Source organism: Mastigoproctus giganteus, chromosome 10 (assembly GCF_048544385.1).
Source record: "Mastigoproctus giganteus isolate SK-2022 chromosome 10, ASM4854438v1, whole genome shotgun sequence".
Lineage (NCBI taxonomy): Eukaryota > Metazoa > Arthropoda > Arachnida > Uropygi > Thelyphonidae > Mastigoproctus > Mastigoproctus giganteus.
This window is the reverse complement of record NC_143584.1, coordinates 123875613-123896974: the sequence shown is the minus strand read 5'-3', so window position 1 is coordinate 123896974 and position 21362 is coordinate 123875613. Positions and strand designations below refer to the sequence as shown.

Genomic DNA, 21362 nt, shown 5'->3' with positions numbered 1-21362 from the left:
AGTTTGGATCTGTATGCCAGTGCGCTGGTATGAATTCTATTAAGATCTGACGGTCTGGGAATGATATCCCAGATATCAGGTGAGCTTAATTTTCCGGATAGAATATGGGCGAAGATCACGAGGTTCCTGCAGATTATATGATACTTCCAAGGTAGCATATATGACGTAGCCCAGTGGTCAGGAGCGAGAGTGCATAGCACGCGTTCCTTGAGTGGACCGCGGTTCAAGCCCGTGACTACTAAATACGATAAATATTTGTATTGACGATTTATTGTAAACTCTACTGACTTGGTTGTCGTGCCGGAATATAAACAGAAAATATATTTAGATTAGAGCATGACAGATTTTGAGATTGTAGGTGGTAGGCATGTGATCTTATTTAGCCATTTTAAAATCCAGTATTCCAGGGATAGGAACCTGGTTTGGTAAGATGGAGGTGCCGAGGGCTATATCGTTGAGGCATACATTGGAATTGGGGTTATGCAACGAAGAATATAGTTAATGATAAGATGTGGGTTATGGAAGTTGGAGATCTCCTGTTTCACTGCCCATATATCTGCATATGTTTTTTTACGAATGGCATTAAAATGAGGCAAGAACGTAAGGTCTCTTTTTCCACGTGAGGCCCAAATCTTTATGCTGGGTGACTTTTCTAACTAGGGTGTTCCCAATCATGATGTTCACATCGTTTATGTTCCGCTTTTTGGTTATAGTAAGTTGAGCAGATTTTTCATTGTTAATGGAGAGTCCAATCGCGTTAAGGTAATTTTCCAATTGTTGTAACTGTCGGTTGGAGTTAGCGTGATTTGCGAGGAATGGTTCTAACGACGCGGCAGACAGGGCGGCAGAGAGAACACCCCCTTGGGGAAGCTCTCTGGAGCAGATAATTTGATTATGATGATTATGATAAATAATAAAAACTGATTTAGTCTAAAATTAATCTAAAATTCTAAAAATTTAACATATCAACCCCACTTGGGCGGGAAAAGTCTTTCTCAGGGATTAATGTAAAATATAGAAAAATTATTTAATTTATACACTGTATTTCAGATCTAAATTATTTAATTTAGATCCTACATTTATGATCCTATTACATTTCAGGTACTGAAGAAGAGAAACTATCTTAACTGTATGCTAACAGAGAAATTAGTCAATTTCTTACAGTAGGTTGTTCACTTGCTTCCGCCACTTTTATGTAGGCTAGATTGAAATAATGCTGTCTATATCTGAGCGAAGGTGCTAGTTGAATAGCTGCCACATCATCTCTGACTGTCGGTAACATGTAGGATGAGCTGGAGAGATCGCCAGTGTCACTGACATCATCTGGAAAAAAATAAACCAGGATCTGTATCTGCTGTGAAAAGATAGTTATAGAAGGATGAAGATCTATTGGTAAATTTGCACTTTTCTGGCCAAAATTCTTTCAGACCTTTTGAGTAGAGATTGGTTAGTTGATTTTTCACCAAGGAAACTAAAATCATGAGGCGTCAGTTAATATGTCTGAAAACTGAGTGCTCTCTGTAGTCATCTTGTCTATTTTTGGTATAAAAAACCTGAATTTCCAGGAGAAAAAACTATGCAACTCTTGCCCGAGGCTGGCTAATTCTTTTACGGTGTGAAAAAGACCATAAAAGGCTTCAAGAATATTATACCCACTAATAAAAAAGCTCCATAAAAGGCAAGGGAAATTATAACCACTATATTAGCAAAAGGGCTCTGAGTGAGGAGGGGTGTCATCATCATCATCATCATCGCTAGACGTTTTTAGTATTAGTATTAGCAGTGGCAAAGAATGCAAGAAAGCAAGCTTATGGAGCATCAGCTAAAAAAATACCCGCCTAACACGTCTATCCCCTCCAAGAATTTGCCTAGTTCTTCCTTGAATTTATTCAAAATTATCCATTTACACAAAGAGCAACAACAGATGGAAGTTTACTCCAACAATAAACCACCGGCTGGATGAAGGCAGGCTTCCACTCATCTATCTTCATCCATCCATCCTTCCTCAATTTGAATTTATGTCTCCTCGTGTATGTAGTTTCAGCAAGAGGAAGAATGCCATCAACATTAAGCTTACTTAATCCATTCAAGGCCTTAAACACCTCAGTCAGATCTCCTAGCAGTTACTTGTCTCAAGACGCTGCAATTTGCTGAATTAACGCCTTTCTTGGTAAGAGCATTCGTTAGTATTAATCGTGGCAAGGACAAGGGGACAAGGTATTCTTGTATTGATTGCGGCCTCCAGGGTTACCCCTATATACCGCTGTAGCATCTGTAGGTTATTTATAGCCGGCAAGTGTGTGTAAGTGTGTGTGTGTGTAAGTATATATGTGTGTTGTGATGGTTGTTGTTTGCCGGCCCTGGAGTCTTAGCAGCCGGGAGGCAGGGAGCAAGCTACCTGCGTCCCGACTCCCGTCCCTAGCCACGTGGAGGCGCTCCAGGAACTATCTAAATTACACTTAGTGGGATTCCAACAAGTGGAATCCCGGTTATAGTAAATAATGAATAGGGAGGATAAAGTAGGAGAAAAGAAAGTAGAAGAAGAAATGAGAGCAAAACACTCTCTCAGGAAAAGAAGAAACAGGAAAGAGGAAAACACTAGTTGGAAAATCTAACAAGCGAGAGAGCTTGAAGAGGTAAAATTTTGAAGCCTGAAGGCTTGTACATTTGAAAGAAAGATTCCCCAAGCCGGGAAGGAAGCCCAACTTGCACCGACAAGGGGAAAAAGAAAAGTCTCAAGGAAAGAACATAGGTAATGTACAAGTGGCTATTAGATAGCCACTTAAAAAAAAAAAAAAAGAATAAATTAAGATAAATAATAAATACTTATGTCACCGATATGAAACATAGCAGTAAACATATTAACAAATTACACTGCATAAGCAGAGAGTAAAATATACAATATTTACAAAGTAATTAAAATCTTGGCTGAAAATTAGTCAACCAAGAAATTAACAGAAATAGTCATCCAGAAGAAATGTAGAAACATATATACAAAACACAAAGAGACAAACAGAACTCACCCAAGGCAAATATATGCCAAAGGCAAAACCAATAAATACTGTACAAATAAATTAGTTAACCGAATCAAAAGCAATTCTAAATTTAAATCTAAGTATAACAGATCAAAATAATAAGTTAAGTATTAAACAATAATTAATTAATATGCAGAGAAGATGTCTCTGCACAAGTAATCTAATCTATAAACATATGTACATAACCAGCAAGTGCAAAGCTGCTACCACAAGCTGCGAAAAACAAAACTTGTTTCAAATAACAAGACACGTAGAATTAACAATAATGCATAGGTAAGCATTAAAAAAAAAAAAAAAAAAGGATGTCAATTGCCAACAAAGCAATTGGATCTGAGAGGGCGGGGAGAGGTCCATCCCACCCCTCAGAACCAAAACCCATTTACAACAAAAAATGCTAGACTAAGAACTATATGGTACTAGCAAAAACCCAACTGATTGCAGCTGCAATCAGGCAGGAAAGAAAAATACAACAAATAATCAGCCCCGCAGGAAAACAAAATTAAATCAAAACACAAGCAGCAAGAAAAGCAGCCAGCAGTAAGACAGGCTAGAGAGGAAAATCATCTCACTCAACCAGAACAGCCAACTGAAGGTTGGATCTGAGGGAGCAGGGAGAGGTCCATCCCACTCCTCAGAGCCAAACAGACAACGCAAGAAGAGAAAAACTGTCTCTTCAACATAATGAGCTAACTACACAAGTAATGTACAATATAAACATTTAAGATTAACTGCTGATTTAAAACACAATAAAATCAGTTACTCTCAATTCTGAGAGCAAACAACAAATCAAACAAAAGCACCATGATATTAACAAGATAATTACAGTATTTACAAAATACATACAATTTAACACAGAAAATCATTTCAGGCAACCCGGACAGAGTTCGAAGTGGGAGAGGGGAGGTCCATCTCTCCCACTCGGCCAGGCAAAAACCTGAAACAAGTCTCCAGAAAAAGACGCAAAAACTCTGCGTCCAAAACACAAGACAATTTAGGCAAGGAAGAAACTCCTCTCGAAAAAAAAAAAAAAAAATCAATACAGTAATATATATAAATATTAAGAACAAATAACGAAATCAAGGGTTATTCCTTGATAAAGCCGCTCTTCTCCGGAAGACACAATTAGCAAAAGAAGAGAAGGCAGAAAGAGAGTCCGCCGACCCAACCAGGCGCCAAAAATCATCTAAATTATATACATTTGTACAGATAGACAATTGTTGTCTTAAATCCACATATAAATTACAATGTAGGACAATATGTTCAACCGTCTCCTCAGAGCCACAAGAGCAGAGAGGAGAGGGGACGAGTCCAAATCTATATAAACGAGAATTAATTCCATGTCCCGTGATTAAGAAAGTGGGAAATAACCCAAGTTGAAGCCAGTTAAAGTTTTTATCTTTAATAAAAACACGAGGAAAGAAAGCGTATGTGATTCTGCCGAGAGAGGAATCATCCCAAGAGTGTTGCCACTCTTCCAAAGCAAGATTGGAAAGTCTGGCCAGATCAACATTTGTAGAGTTCTCATAATTATTAGCAAAATCTCCCACCGAGGCAGGAGAGAGAGATTTCCTATGGTAAGACAAGAAATGCAATATAATTTCCAGGTAGATAGGGAGACGACCATTAATAACAAGCAGGGCATCAGTAGAAACAGTTCTACATGCCCTGCAAGTATAGAGAAGGAAGGACCGCTGCGCCTGCAGAAGGTATTTTTGGACCAGTGAATTAAGAATTCTGAAGCCCCAAGCGCCAGCACCATAGCAGACGATGGGGATGAAGATACACTTGTAGTAAAGACCAAGAGAAGACGACTTAAGATTCCAGAGGGAACGGGCAAGACGCAACAGCCAGCCGGTAAGAGAACGGATTTTCTGCCGAAGGTACTTACAATGGGGAATGAAAGATAAACGATCATCAATCACCACCCCAAGGTATTTATATTCACTTACCAATTTAACAGCCTGGTCAAGAATTTTAACCACAGGGGGACGATTACGATTCAGTAGGCCTTTCAGAAGAACCTGTTTAGTTTTAGGGTGGCAAATGATGCAAGAAAGTAAGCATATACAGCATCATCAAAAAAAAAAAAAAAAAAAAAAAATCAAAAATCCCATTTCACCTATCCATCCTCGCCACTAGTTTGGCCAATTTTTCCTCGAATTTATTCAAACTATCCACTTCCACAATAAAGGATGGTAGCTTGTTCCAGAAATCAACCACCCGTTGAGGAGAGAGAGAGAGAGAGAGAGAGAGGGAGAGACTTTGTCTATTATTATATTGTACAGTAATTTATTTATGGGCGTGAGAAAGCAATTGTTGAATAACAACCTTCCGAATATCGGAATACTGGAAGTGGAATTAAAAATGCTACTGCAAAGGACTACTACTAATTTTATTCTTGGCTTACAATGATGCATTCTGGATCACGAACAGGAATGTGTACGTTTCTGTTTTCGTTTCACCGTTCACTCCAACATTCATGCCATTCGTTTCGTTTTTCGTTTTTTCAAAGAACAGTAAGTCAATAAGGCCTACTCCATTAGTTCCAATGCTATGACTCACCTTTTGTCCATAGAAAGGTTGCCTGAACTTATTCAGGTAAGGAGGCTTACCACCACACTCAAACTCCTCGCCAGCCTTATATCTACATTTTCATTCTGGGACTCCTGCAGGCCTGAGTATCCCGCTTACTGTTCTCAGAGCCGTCCCTAAATTCTGTAACTCTCATAACCGCCTTCCACTTTGTTGACCGATTTCTACCACAACAAACTCTCTCGTGTATGCAAGCCCTCATAAAATCGCCACTGACCGCGTCTGCAGAAAGAGCATTCTGCGCAAACTTTTCGTAACCTCAGGCCTCCTTCAGCTGCCTGCCATACACTCCGCTCCATTAGCGCCAATAACTGGACTGAGCTGGCCAAATATTTATTTGCAGAGTTCCACAGGAAAATATCCACGAGACTTACTACTCCAATTAGTAGATGCCGCAGTGCCTAGTTAAGAATGATTATGTAAAATTTTGTCTCAAATGACGTAACTAGAAATCAGCATTAACTGCACACCAGTTTTACCAATTACTTGATTTTAATATGTATAATGTTCTTCTATATTGTACTTACTTCATTATGTAAATATGTCCAGATGTATTTCTTACAGTTTACTTATTATCATTTATTATTTACTTATTATTACTTCATATTTACTAATTACTTATTCTTTAAATAAATTTAATATTAGCTAATCATGAAATGTTTCTGTAAAACCCCTGGTCTTAAAGTCGTGAATGGTTAAATTGCTATATAGGTAATTAACGTACAAACAATAAGGAATGAAAAAAAAGATGGAGTGAAATAGATTTTCTGACCTGGTCCATTCTCGTTTAGTTTGAACAATTGACATCCCATTTCACCTAGCTTTTAACAGATGATTTATCCTTTCAGTAACACTGATACCTTTACCGTCGTAAATAATTTGTTTTATCAAATTTACGGTAATTAGATACGTCATTTGTAAGAGTGAAAAGTTTGTTCCTCTGGTTACTTTTTTAATGCAGTTTTGATATCTTATAAAATCAGTTTATTTATCTAATTTTTTAATTACAGGTGTGTAAAAAATATAGAATAAATATTTTCGGTGTTTTGTTATTTATTATTGATTTGTTTAGAAATCTATAGTTGTGAATTGATTCTGTGATTTGAAGAGTTTTGTTTAAAACTGAAGTCATGAAAATTATTTACCTAATTAATGTATTAAGCCACAACATATTGGTTTCGAAAGAGAATTTTATGTAAATTATTATCCTGCTGTACAAGTATGCACGTAGAAATACAAGTAGGGATCGTATCCCCAGGGGCTCACATCTGGTGAGTATGGGCTTGGCACACCCAGGGTCCTGAGCTGGATATCATCATTATTCTCTTTCTTGGTGATTTTCTTCTACTCTCTCTCTCTCTCTCTCTCTCTCTCTCTCTCTCTCTCTCTCAGGGTAACTCGGGAATTTTTTTTATTTTTTTTGGCTGGTGTGTTGGAATGATACTTTCTAAAATGGGCAACTTCATCACTATGTATGGAGTGAAAACAGAGCGCGACATAAAAAAAACCTTTTATTGAAAGATATGAAATGTTGAGTAGAGCGACTTACAGTCTGCATATGACAACTGGTTTTTTGCGAAACAAAATTTGTGACCGTTCTGTGCACTCCCCTCCACCTTTTTGGCTGTAACAAGATTAATTACTCACTTTAAGACTACACTTTCTGTTCCATAATTTTATTATAGTAAGTCGCAAACCTCATGATATCATTTGAGAGACCAAGTAGGTTGTTGTTTGGTTTTTAGGAGCATTAGCAACTAAGGCCATATTGCTCCGGGGATATGCGGTGGTCATTCACTGACCTTTCCGCATCCTCCGTATTTGGTGGCTCACGGGCTCGAACCCCGGTCTAATCAAGAAGCGTGTGCTACGCACTGCTGCTCCTGCCCACCTGGCTACGGAGGCGCAGACCAAGTAAGAGGTTGCGACGTCCTTAGTGTGCAGTTCTTACGTAGCGAAAATGAACCTCTATCGCAGCGGATGATATGAACTTTATAGAAAACAGATAAAAATATTATAAATAAAATGAGCTGTTCACTTCAGGAAGCGTTAATAAATACTTCCCCTGGTTGTCTATGCGTTATAAATACATGTCATAGTTTTTTTTTATAGGATGTAAGCCTCCAGAGTCTTACACTCTGTTAAAAAAAAAAAAAAAAAAGGATTTTTTTATTTCCCAAATAAAGCATCAAGATTGATTTATACCCCCTTCTATACCGGCACAGTGTGCAGTGCGGCACAGCTCGTACAATACTTCACGCAACCAATGAATATATTTTCATTAATGTTAAAAAGTCAGGGAAATTGATTGGTGAGCTATATCGGTTACATTCCAGAACAAATGGAAGCAGTTCAAAATTCTATCACAATGTGGAGAACCGTTAAAAATTAAGTTGTGAAAAAGGTATAAATAATAGGGACAACATTAAGTGCGCATGTGACATTTATAGAAAAGTAAAACGAATGGTGAACGAATGGTCTTCGAAAGAATTCGATGCTATTCAACGCGTAAAAGAATTGTGTTGTGGCACACTGTACTTAGCAAAAAAAAAAAAAGAAAAAAAATTACCATAGGGAACGGGAAAATAATTCTCTATCTCTTTAAAGTATTAAGAGAAAAACGCCGTCTCTCCAATAATATTGTGGAAGGCAAGCAAGAAGTCACTTTAGGACCATACACACTCAAGCAAACTTGTAAGACTTGCTCGGACCTGCATCTTGTTTTTTTGTAAAATACTAATTAATGTGCCATTTTAGCCATCTGGCTGTTTTCAAGGGTAAACACCAGTTGGAAATAAGCTAAAACAGATAAATAATAAACTTTCTGTTATACTCTGGGACGGGCATGTAAATTATAGAAATTTGCAATATAGAGAGAATACAGCAACACCATATTTAGCAATCACGTGAGCTGTAATTACGGTTAACTCAAACGCGTGTACTACTGTACCCAGGATTGGATTTGAAGGTTTTGGCCTATGAGGCTGCCAACAGTTTTTCCTCAATTTGAATCACTTATATAATGACTATCAGTTAATGACCCAAATTTGTTGTTGGTCTTAGCGGGGTTCTCTGCGCGGTCTCCTGGACCAGTGGGCCTCTGACTGTACTCTCGCTTTTGATCGCAGTGAATACGAATAGCATGATGACAAAGACATTCAAACCTGGTATGCATTGCAATGGATAAAATGAGAATTATCAGTCATAACAGCAGTGAATATTTCAACGGTTATTGACACAGGTCATTCTTAAAATACTCTCTACGAGGAGGGGACTCCTCGTAGAGAGTAGCGCAATGAATATATTATCATTACTGAATTGATTGTGTATACGTGAAATTATTAATATATTTCGTTTATTCTCTAGATGGCCGAGGACAGAAGAAATTAAAAAATAAATAAATAAATGACGAAACCAAATTATATTACCTTATAAAAATTTACCACTTTTTTGCGATTTGATTCTTACGAGTTTTCTGCTTTTCATTATTACTCGATTAGTAAATGTACTCGATTAGTAAACACCATTACCTCATTCCCGAGTGAATTGGGATGCCATTTTACAAAGCATATGTGAAAATGTAGCGTACACGGAAACTTTCTCTCATGCAATGTACCTCAGCAAAACATTGCAAACTCGTAAATATGATTCACATGTGAATCGTATTTACTGCGATTGCTTGTAGTAAACTTTCGATCTATTTGGAAGCATGAATTATTTTATTATAATATATATATATATTTGTTAAATTCTTTTCAAATTTTGGTTGTCGCGAGTTTCAGTTTTCGCTTTTTGCGCATTACGGAAAATTAAAAATTTCAGCATCATATTGTAGTTTGCAACCTGTGCTTTAGTAAGTTATGTTCTCTTGGTTGTTTGTTAGGTATGCAGTTTCTTAAAATATTACTTGTGTTAGTAACACAAGTAATATTTTAAGAAACTAGTTGAGATATTTTAATTTTTGTACCATTAATTGAATTTATTAATGCTTTTACAATCATTACAGATTTAGTTTCGTATTCAGAATTTGACACCTTACAAGGTAACAAAAAATTACTTTAAACGAATAAACTTGAAATGTGTTTTAATAGCGAGCGATACAAATCCTTTTATTCACGCTATTTTTAGCTCACCAATGATCGTCGCTAACGATTTATTTTTAAAAATGCTCTTAGATGATCATATTGTTATTTTGAGACCGATTATAATATGATCCTTGAGAACATTGCAACTATCGTGGAGAACTATCAAATTGTTAAATGCCATACTGTCGCAGCACACTTACAGAACTAAAGCCCAGAACTTTTGATACTGTACACCAGCGTTTCCAAAACTGTGTTCCGTGAGATTATTATTATTATTATTATTATTATTATCCATATGGTGCAAGAAAGCCTGAGGCTTATGCTGCACCGGCAAAAAAAAAAAAAAAAAAAATTCCCTATTACCCTGAGAGAGAGAGAGAGAGAGAGAGAGAGAGAGAGAGAGAGAGAGAGAGAGAGAGAGAGAGAGAGAAAGTAGAAAGGAATCACAAAGAAAGGGAAGAATGATGATATCCAGCTCAGGACCCTGGGTGTGCCAAGCCCATACTCACCAGATGTGAGCCCCTGGGGGTAAATGTGAATAAGTGTTCCGCGAAAATTCGTAATTAATAATTAAAAAATAATAATAATAAATTTTGCATATTTGCAGAGTACACCACTTTTGTATCATTATAATTTTTAACATTTTTTTTTCGGTTATTAATGTACTGGCATAGACTAATCAAATAGACCACGAACACTTTATTTTGGCAGGCTTTTGCATAGAGGTACTAGAAGTATGCGTAGAGGTAATACCATCTACGAAAAATTAGCAATATAGTGATCTAATATGCCATTCTTCTGCGATTTAGCCTGGAATACACGGGTTGAATGAGGAGGGGAAAGCGAACCGAAATCATAACTAAACTCACTTCCTTGTATACATTTTTTTTGATGATTTAATCCTATCTAAGCAGATGCTGCATTTTTTTCGTTTATACATAATTATTTTTTAACAATTTCACAAAGTTACATAAGGGCATAATGGTTTTAATAACATAGTGAATATTTAACAATGCACAAGCTGAATAAGCAACGAACACTAGGTTGGGCTATAAATGATTCCGGAAGATTTTTTTTAATCGTTTGTTATTAATAAACAAATTGTTAACACCGGTGTGACTCATAGCCAGTATATGAAGTAAATCCGTTACTCAATGAAATCGCTAAACCTCACTCTACATCCCTTAGTGGTAAAAGAACTTGTCGCGTATTATTGCATTTTACACAAACAAACAAAAAACTGTACCGTATAACAGCTCACCGATTGAACTAGAAACAGGCATCGCAAATTAGGTTCGCACGGTAAGATTGCCTGCAAACAAGGATTTGAGCGGGAAGTATTCTGGGAAAAGATGCTGTAACTAGTGTGAAGCTGGTAGGGAGAAAAATCCGTTGGTCATAGGTGCTCCAGAGAGTTGGGTTAAACGCAGCGTGGCCTCACGCGTATTAGGAGCACGAGACAAATCTCGGTAGCACTGTCTCCTCCCCCAATCCCCCCTACCACACACACGCACGCACACACACACACACACACACGCACACACACACACACACACACGCACACACGAAAGGAGCGATTTTAACTGTCGTACAGAATACAACATATATGGTGGGAAGATGCAAGGTGGGAAGTTCTCGTTGTCCCAGATGAGGCTGAACTAAGACAGCTGCTATAACTTGTCATAGGCTTCACCATTGACGAAAGAAGCGATAACAGATGGCTCTGACTACAACACACACACACACTGACAGCATAGGAAAAAGCCTGATCCGAAAATGTGGCTACATTTAGCAAATTTTGCATAGACTGTGGCTGTGAATCGCTCATTGCCGGCCTTAAGCTCTTTTATAGCCTTTGTCCGAGACTCAAGCCGCACGGCGATCTCCGGCAATCCCTGCACCTCCGTCCCGAAGTCACAGGGTTGCAACCAAGTATGTCGAATTTGCTTGGCCGTAGCTGCATCGGTCATGTTGAATAGAGCGTTCCGCTCATTTAGGGTCATTCTTCTCCGCGGCGTGGAGCTGGCGTCGTCCACGATCGCCGGATTTGGAGGGCGCTGGTACAACCTTTAGTATCCCCCCCCTCTTATATCTACTCGGGTGATATTATATATCATCCCGCCTGTCCGTTGGTTTGGGGGAGGGGGAGGGGAAGGGAAAGGAACCTTAGAATTGCTAGAAAACGTAACGTTTTCCTCGGAAAGAAGAAAGACAGTTCCTACAAATAGTTTACATCCAACATTATTTTGTAGGGGTCGCATAACAGCAGCGCCATCTATGATAGTTCGAAGAACATTACTTCACGCTTATTTCTAACACCTGTTTGTTCTCTTTTTTCCTCTCTAGATGTCAGCTCTTCATGTGTGCCAATAAAAGACAGCTTAACTGCTCGTGTTATTAGCGAAAGCAATAGTTGGTTTAGTGGCAACATTTATTTTTTCCATGGCTTTTTTCCCGTAACAGAGAACTTCCTGTAACTTATAGTTCAAGGTATTGCCATAAATATTCATCGATCATACTTTGACAAGTTAATGACAATTGCTTGCGCGACTCCTTTTGTCATGTTGCGTTCTGGTGCAATTGATATTTGTTACAAAACTCCTTTTTTTTTACACAGTTACTCCATTGTTTAGCTATTTGATAGGATCGACGATTTTTTACGTATTTTTTCAATCAGTTGAGTGTGCTAAAGTAAAAAAAAAAAAAAAAACTAGAAATGATATGACGCAGCATTAGAATCACTATAAAACTCAATTTTAGCTTTATCAGGTCTCCTAATTCATGTCCATCCCGGTTCATAATACTCATTGCTAATCCCATGCTTAGCTTTGACTGCCTTCCCCGTATTATCTTGACGACTGTTCCATTTCGTAAAATTTTCCATTTAGAACCCTGATTCATATAAATACGCGATCAAACTTATAATAACAAGTATTCAAAAAAATATATCTCGAAATTTGTGTATGGATCCTGTATAAAAAAATCAGTAAATAGAATAATTATATAATTTATCCAGCAACAAAATATAACGCTTTCCTTTTTTTTTTTTTTTTTTTTTTTTTTTTTGTAGATGTGCCAGTAACCATTTGATATTGTAATTTAAAGGCCTGTGGTACCGGGTTCCATTTATGAGAAAGAAATTCAACGCGACTGAAATAACAGTAACTGGGTTTTGTGTACGTATTCCGGCAGCTGACGAAGAGATACATGCTTAAATCTCGAAAGCTCCTGTTAATTACTTGTTAGTTACTTATTAAATCCAGTTACTGCTCTTCAGGTCGCATCGAATTTCTTTCTCATATGTGATATTGTTTTTGGTTTTAGTTGCAATAACAATATCAATTATTAATATCAGAATACATCAGTGTTAATATCAATCGTGGCAATAACAATATGAACTGGGATGAAAAATCTCCGATTAAGATTTCTCAACCTGCTGCCCATGATAATTTAATCTTATTTTTATATTCTTCTTTTTTTTTTTTACCCATGAGAGTTATCTAATACATACTGTTGTTGTAGGTAATTAGTAATTTGTACTGTACTGCACTTTACGAGTGTTAATTAAAATTTTCTATTTCAAGAAGCAGTTTATACATCGGCTGGAAACGCTAACTGCCTCTAGTTTAGCTCTTTGTAATATGTATTCTAATTACATTCTCTGACATTGAAGCTTCAAAACCCTGAAGTAACGGGAATACCGAGAGGATACTTATGGTAATGATAGCCAAGGATTTAAGGAGCACATGATAAAAGTTGCAGATACTAATGTGTGTGTGTGTGTGTGTGTGTGTGTGTGTGTGTGTGTGTGTGTGTGTGTGTGTGTGTGTGTGTAAACACATTTAATGACACAAATGGATGCTTACAATAGACAGATAAACATGATGTAGATCCACCAACGGTTGCGGATACATCGAGTTAAGTGTCTCGGAATTAAGTCGTATAGATGATGAATAGACTCTGCGGTATTTCCCACCAAGTGTCTTGCACCTGGTTCCCCAAAACATCTGTGGTCTTTTGTGGCTGCGAGTGGCTCTGTAGATGGCGTCCAATCATGGCCCACACATGTTCGATCGGGGAGAATCGGGAGGACCCGGCTGACTAAGACAGTACGTCCACACAACGAAGACACCCAGAGGAAAACTCTGTGGTATGTGTTCAGGCGTTGTCCTGTTGAAAAATGACGTCAGGCACCCCCAGTATGAAAGGGGAGAACGAGAGTTTTCAAAATCTCGGAGACATAGCGGCGAGCAGTAAGATTGCCGTTGATGAACACCAACGATGACCGACTATCAAAACTGATCGCTCCCCCACACAATAACACCAGCAGAGCATGCAGTATGAAGTTCAACAATGGCTCTAGGTCTAGGATCATTGTGTTCGCCTAGTCATCGCCACACGGGTATGTGGCGATCATCGGGCCCCAAGCAGAAGCGGGATTCATCGCTGAAGACCACTTTACGCCATTCTGTGTCCCAGGTGGCCGTGCTCGGTACCATTCCACGCTCTGTTGACGATGGTCAAAAGAAAAAAAAAATTATATTAGGGTCCCCCGTAAATGATTACATCTATCTATATATTTATTTTGTCTGTAAATTGCGTGTGTTCTCTGGTCGATTTGCCTGTTGCTGGATGAAAAAAAACACAGTTTCTGGGGGGAAAAGCCTTGCTATTTACTCCTGAGACTGACTAACAGAGTGAAAAAAGCCCACTAAAGTTCCTCGCGTCATCGACGGGATTCGAACCCGGGCCTTTTCCAGACGGTGTGGGGAGGACGGTGACGATACCACTGTGCCACCCGCGCAGACTGTTGACGATGGTCACAGATAATCGACGCAATGCCCAGTATGCACGGCAGCCCACTTCTGCTAATCGGCTTGCAACGATTCGACGTGTGATAGGATGGCAGCCAACTAATGTTGGTTGCCATCCTATCACAATTCTGCCATCCTGCGCGGAATTGGGAATTTCCCCCAATTCTGCGCAGTGTCTCTGTGATGCACACAGTTCACTGTAAAGGCAAGATTGTGTATGTGTAAGTGTTGAGTTTGTGCAGTGTAATGGTGGGTTATGTATGTTATGATGCCTTGGTTTCCAAGCGCCCTTTCTTAACCGCGGGGCGCTTGGAAATCAAAACACACTCCTGTTGCCTGTCACTGGGGAGATGGGCCAGAGCAGTAGGTAAGTAGACGTATGCGTACTCTGGCGGGGGCGAACCCTGGACGTCGCTGGGCTTGCAGGGAGGGCCCGAAAAATAAAAGATAGAAGAAACAGGAGGAAATGAAAGGGAGGAAGGCGTAAAAGCAGGAAAAAAAAAAAAAAAAAAAAAAAAAAAAGGTTAAAGGAAGCATGGAGTGATAGTTTGAGTTTGGGACAAAAGGGGAAGACACAGGAGGTGGATAATAGGAAAATTTCCACCTGGAAATAGGACGAACAAGGAGATAGAGGAGCACCCCTGCAGAGGCAACTACCTTCTGCTGGGGAATGTTAAGTTGCAGACACAGAATCAGGGTGGTAGGTCCCACCAGACTTAGGAAGTGGGCGATGAATGTCATGGGGCTAGAGTGCCCTATGTGGGAGGATTTGCAGTGTTCGTCGTGGTGAGCAACATTCCCACGCTGGCCAAACCAGCTGGAACCAGCGTCAGCATCCTACACCATGCCGCCTAGGAAAAGGAATCAGCATTGCGTCAGCAAAGGCACGAGAGGGGCTTCCAAAAGATAGTTGCACCCTGCAGTCATGGTCAGGAGGGGGCACCAGTTTACACGAGTACGCAACATACATTCCCAATTCTGCACGCAATTACACACCTGCCAGTTATACAAGCAAACAGGACGTTTTAAGATTTTTTTTTTTTTTTTTTTTTTTTGTGACGTTTATTCAGGGCACATATAGAACAATAACTTTACCTGGAAATTTACCCATCTTGTGCTCACATTCTCCTTGTCTCATGCAGATAGAATCCTTAATATGGACAGTGCCACGCACGCACGTTTTTTTTTTTTTTTTTTTAAATTACAGATCACGAATCATTCATTTGGCCATCGCATAGCTAACAGACATTAATCATGACCAACCCATCTATACTACACTTATACGGTTTGGAGTGCAGATGTATTTATTTATTATTATTTTTTTTTTTACTTATATTTACGAGCGCACTGATCACACTTGGATGGGACATTCACACCTTGTTCTCATCTCCTTTACACAACGTATCTTACACCTCTCAGAATATGAACGACACGCATTTTTTTTTTTTTTTTTTTGGTGTGCAGGCCACATTAACACTCCACATTCACTCAGGGGATTCACCTAGTCAATAGGCGCCTCCGTAGCCAGGTGGGAAGGAGCAGCAGTGCGTAGCACACGCTTCTTGATTAGACCGGGGTTCGAGCCCGTCACCACCAAATACGGAGGATGCGGAAAGGTCAGGGAATGACCACCGCATATCCCGGAGCAATATGGCCTTAGTTGCTAATGCTCCTAAAAACCAAATAACAAACAAACAAACCTAGTCAATACAGTCGTCCCACACGCCCAGCAGCCATCACTAACTCCCAGCACCCAAACAGTCGATCAGCCAGCCTTACTTGTGCATGCATGCATGCCCTTCCCAAAATCTCAGGGATCAGAGCGAGGGTGGCAGAAATTTATGCCCCCCCCCGACAACCGGCCCCGAGCGAAGGGCACCCACTTCTGTGGCATTGTCACAATTGCTCTATACGACGAATGACCATCCATCCAGCCTCTCGAAGGCCGATAATCCGTCCTCTGTCGAAGTCACTGAGTTGCTGATATCGGTGCCCAGTGTGACGCCCCGACATTCTCTGCAGTCTCCTTGCACTCTGAAGTCGGTTCCTGTGACCCAGTTAACTGCATCACAGGCCTTGATTTGAACTCCACGATCTCTACGTTCGTTTTTATATCAGCCGAAGCTTCTGCCCGATTGGTTCCTTATTTTAATAATTTGTGTATATCGGCGCAACTCATCCGCCCGCTGATTTGCTTGCACCTCCGATCATTCCCTTCTGGATACTGTAATTTTAATGTAATAGAGTGTATTTCCCAAGAACTACAATCTACAGAAAGTAAAGTCTTATGTCAACAAATATCTTCTGTCTTCTCAGCCTTCAACCCATGCACGGTACAGTACTTGTAAATACAGTATGTGTTCATATATTTTTTAAACTTAATATGTTTATATATTTATTTTATAATTTGAATATTTGTTATGTACACCCCTCTAGCCGAACCAGGCCGTTCCAGGGGTGCCCACTGATGTGGAAATAAAAAGATGTTAATAATAATAATAATAATAATAATAATAATAAAAGTACAATATACTAAGTCTACCCTTCCTGTTTGAGAGTTTAAAACTGGCATTTTACCAATGCTTGGCAATCTTAATATTGGGATCTTAGTCCGTAACTTCTGGTTGTGGGGATTTCTGAAAAATAATTTTTTTTCTCTCTCCAGAACAGTATACGTTCAGGCAAATTAGCCGTGCTATGCTATGCTGTGCGGCGCCTCCGTAGCCAGGTGGGCAGGAGCAGCAGTGCGTAGCACACGCTTCTTGTTTAGACTGTGGTTCGAGCCCGTGACCACCAAATACGGAGGATGCGGAAAGGTCAGGGAATGACCACCGCATATCCCCGGAGCAATATGGCCTTAGTTGCTAATGCTCATAAAAACCAAAACTAACAATAACAATAGTTGTGCTGTGCTGTGCTGTGGGTCCAGAATATCTGCAGGGCAAATGCTGGTGTCACACACACACAGGAGCGTAATAATAATAATAATAATAATACTAATAATTTTCTCCATCAGAAAGAAATAATAAGATTGACATAGCAGTGCCCGACTGATGAAGACATTTTTAGATCTCCAGAAAACCCATGAGAAAAAAAAATCAGGAAGTACACGAACCTAAGACAGGAGTTCAAAGAGATGTGACAATATGCAACAAGTAACGACAATCCTGATCATCGTGTCAACCACCGGTATGGTGCCAAAGACCCGACATAACAGCCTAGCAGCAATAGGTCTCCCAGCGAACACCTACAAGGAACTCCAGAAAGTCGCAATCCTGAACATCTGTAGGATTATCGGAGTTCCTCGACCGACAGTAATACCAGATATAGCAACCACCCTACTTACTTGGTAGCAATACCTGTCATGAGGTGCTCTGAACAAAAAGAAATAATATAAAAGCAATAATAATAACAATGCAACGATTGTAGCGTGAGGCAATCTTACAAGCCAGCTCACACACAAACTGAAGAGTGAACATTCCATACAATTTTGTGTTAGTTTTTTCCCTTCAAATAAAATCTGCTTACGTTCGGTTTTGAAGTATATCGATGACATTTTTAGACTAAATCAGTGACGGGGAACAGCTTTCCCTTTGAGAAAAGGAAGCAGTTGATTAGGAAAAATTTAAATTTATAAATCGTAAAATCTAAACTTGATCACTCAGACCAATTTTAGCATCAAATTCAAAGATTTTAGCCCATATTGCGTCAAAAAAAGGTTCAGATGATGGCCTAAACCTAAAAATAAGAGAGAGAGAGAGAGAGAGAGAGAGAGAGAGAGATAACCGGTGTCTTTTAATTGAAACCCTGCACATTTTTTAATGAGTATGTATAAACACGCAATGAAGTAAATAAAGTAATGTAATAAAAATAACATAAATAATCAATAAATAAAATGTAATCAATAAAAAATAATGTAATAAAATGATGAATATATATAATAACCGTACAGAACGTGTGATATAGAATTATAGTAAAAAGAAGAAAGGATATGTTACTGCTCCTTCAAATAAAAAGCAGTTATTAATGGTATGGCATTTATATAGCAAGTTTGGAAAGTAAGAATGGTTTAGATTGCAGTATATATTTTCTCTCTATACTAGTTATCCCTTGACTTAAAGCAGTAGTGCTTCATCTTTAACGTTAAAATAATAGTGGATTTTTGTCTGGTAGAAGGCAAAATTCAAAGATTAGAATTAAAGCAAAGTATCTTTGCCGTCTTGACCGTATGATTTGTTAAAAATAATGAAGAAACTAAAATTATGTGAAATAATAAATGCTTAGCTTTTGAATCCTCTAGTTAAAATCTAATCTAATGGCCTAGGCCTTAGGGGAAGCAGGAATTATTAGGTTGCTGACAGCGAAAATATTCTTGGTTTACTCTCCATCTTTTAACTTCGCCTTTTGTTAGACATTATACACCTCTTCTAACCCTCCCTTCTCCCAAATTGTTGGTTCTCTCTTTAAGCCTTATATCTTATTCCATAGCTTATATTAATATACTCTTTCCATACTAACTTATATTATTCTTATTCCAGAGCCTTCTATCTTGAAGTTGGACGCTTATGTTCACATCCTGTCTGAGTATTTTATCCTCTTTTTTAAATTAAAGAAGGCTGCTTGCTTCTGCTAGCTTCTTCGACCATAATTTACCATTATACAGTTATATTTACCCCTTTGTCTCGCATCATACACTACATATTGTTTCTTTATTACTCTCATTTATTTATTTAAGTGGCATAAGGCATAATAAATCACATAGTGTCTGCACTACTTTCAACGCGTTTGTTATTTTTCAAAAATGAACCTATGCATTTTAATAACTTCTGTTCTGGTATTTTAAATGTTTTGGATATCGAAATGCTATGTATAAAGGACCACAGATTCTTCTCTGACGTTTCATGGTATTTCCTGTACTACTTCTTCAGTGACTGTAAAAACAGGTAAACGTTTACTAAATTGCATAGGGTCCTCTAATTAATTTTGCATTATTTTAATAATCTTTCATACAATGGCTTTGCATTAGCCATTTCGAGCTCCTCGCAGCATACGCATGCTGGTACTGGATGACGTCTGTGATATCTGATTTGAAGGACTTCTGGAATAAGTGCATTTTCATTCAAAGGAACACTGTTCTTTGTTTGTTATTTTGGTTTTTAGGAGGATTAGCAACTAAGGCCATATTGCTCCGGGGATATGCGGTGGTCATTCCCTGACCTTTCCGCATCCTCCGTATTTGGTAGTGACGGGCTCGAACCCCGATCTAATCAAGAAGCGTGTGCTACGAACTGTTGCTCCTTCCCACATGGTTACGGAGGCGCCTTCAAAGGAACAAAATGAAGAAATAAATAAATGCCGTAAATAAAAACTATGAAGATCATTAATAAGCTCTGAAGATTGTTGACATAATGTAGGGTAACTCAATTAATGAATATACTTTTATGAAAATAATTTCTGTGTTAGATAAACGGAAGAGTTCAGAATCTCTTTTTTTTTTTTTTTTTAACTTCAAAAATACTCTCGAAATCCAGTTTTTTGAGATCTTTTAACGCTTTGGTTTTTGGCTTATCTTTGAATGTTAGCAGCGATTTCGATATTGATAATTTTAATATTCTGAGAACAACAAAAATAGATGAACTATGCAAAATAATGAAGTACATGAATCACTTAATATGCACATCAACTTTTGTATTTTTATATCAGTGCGACCTCACAAATGGAATGCTCAGTTTTTGTGGCCAATGCAACGATTATTCTTTTGACCATAAGATTACTTGCAAATCTGAGTTTATTTCTGTTGTACTGATAACCGCTTGTTTTCTGACAACTTCGCTAACCCCCTCGCGCGGATGTGACTGTTTGGGATGGTTTCCACTCGAGCGCTCTTCAGCGTGCCTTATGAATGCTCCCGCTTTAACCAATGTTTATGCCCTCCTCTTTATTTTTCCCTATACTAGAATAAGTCCTCTTTAGGTAGGGAAGAAAGGGGATCATCGGACAAGCGGTGAAAGGCTACGTGATGTGGCTCACACTCCTGTTGACGGGCGACAGGCGGGTGGTCTGATGGCGGCACCGTTCAGTGTCAAAGGTAAAAGTCAGTCCGCCTCCTGTCAGCAGCCCTCTCACAAATTCGTCGACCGTCATCGATAAATTCTGTCGGCCGCTGCAGCATTTTCTTATCTTGTCATGTTATCCATTGTGGTCAAAAAGAAACGGCAAATTCGTTTGGTGGTGGTTGTTGTTGGCCTTCAACTAAAGAACCAAATAAGTCTGTTTTTACTCAATACTAGGGAATAAAAATCCTTAACAGAATATTAATTAGAAACATGTATCTTCTGTTTGGTAGTATACGTCAAAAGCACTTTATAACTGAGATCTCGTTATTAAATTTCAAATCTTGAGGAAATTTATTAAACTCTTTCTTATTTAGACTTTTAGTATAAATAAGAAATAGTGTAATAAATATTTGAAAGAGTTGAAACTCAAGTTTAAAATTTAAATTTACGAAATTTAAGAAAGGACTTAAGAAAGACATAGTGCAGTTCAAGAAAAATTCATAGCGCAATTGACTGTCATCAGAATCACCAGTGTCCTTTTATACTGAACTAAAACTCGCGATTTATTAACAACTTTGCAAACAGGTTATTAAGAAATCATTTTTAAGTTTTTTTTTTGTGAACTCCACGATCAGAACACTTGCGTAATGTCCAAAAAATCCTCGCAGTTGCACAGTGGATAGTATTGCTCACGCTCACACACACACACACACACACACACACACACACACACACACATACACACACACACACACACACAGTGTAGATAGCTCTGGATTC

General features: G+C 38.6%; 1 protein-coding gene across 1 annotated transcript in view; it reads left to right on the top strand.

Moving 5' to 3' along the window:
* LOC150079266 (paired box protein Pax-7-like) overlaps positions 1-21362 on the top strand; it is a 168451-nt gene that overhangs the window by 30701 nt on the left and 116388 nt on the right. The window lies entirely within an intron of this gene.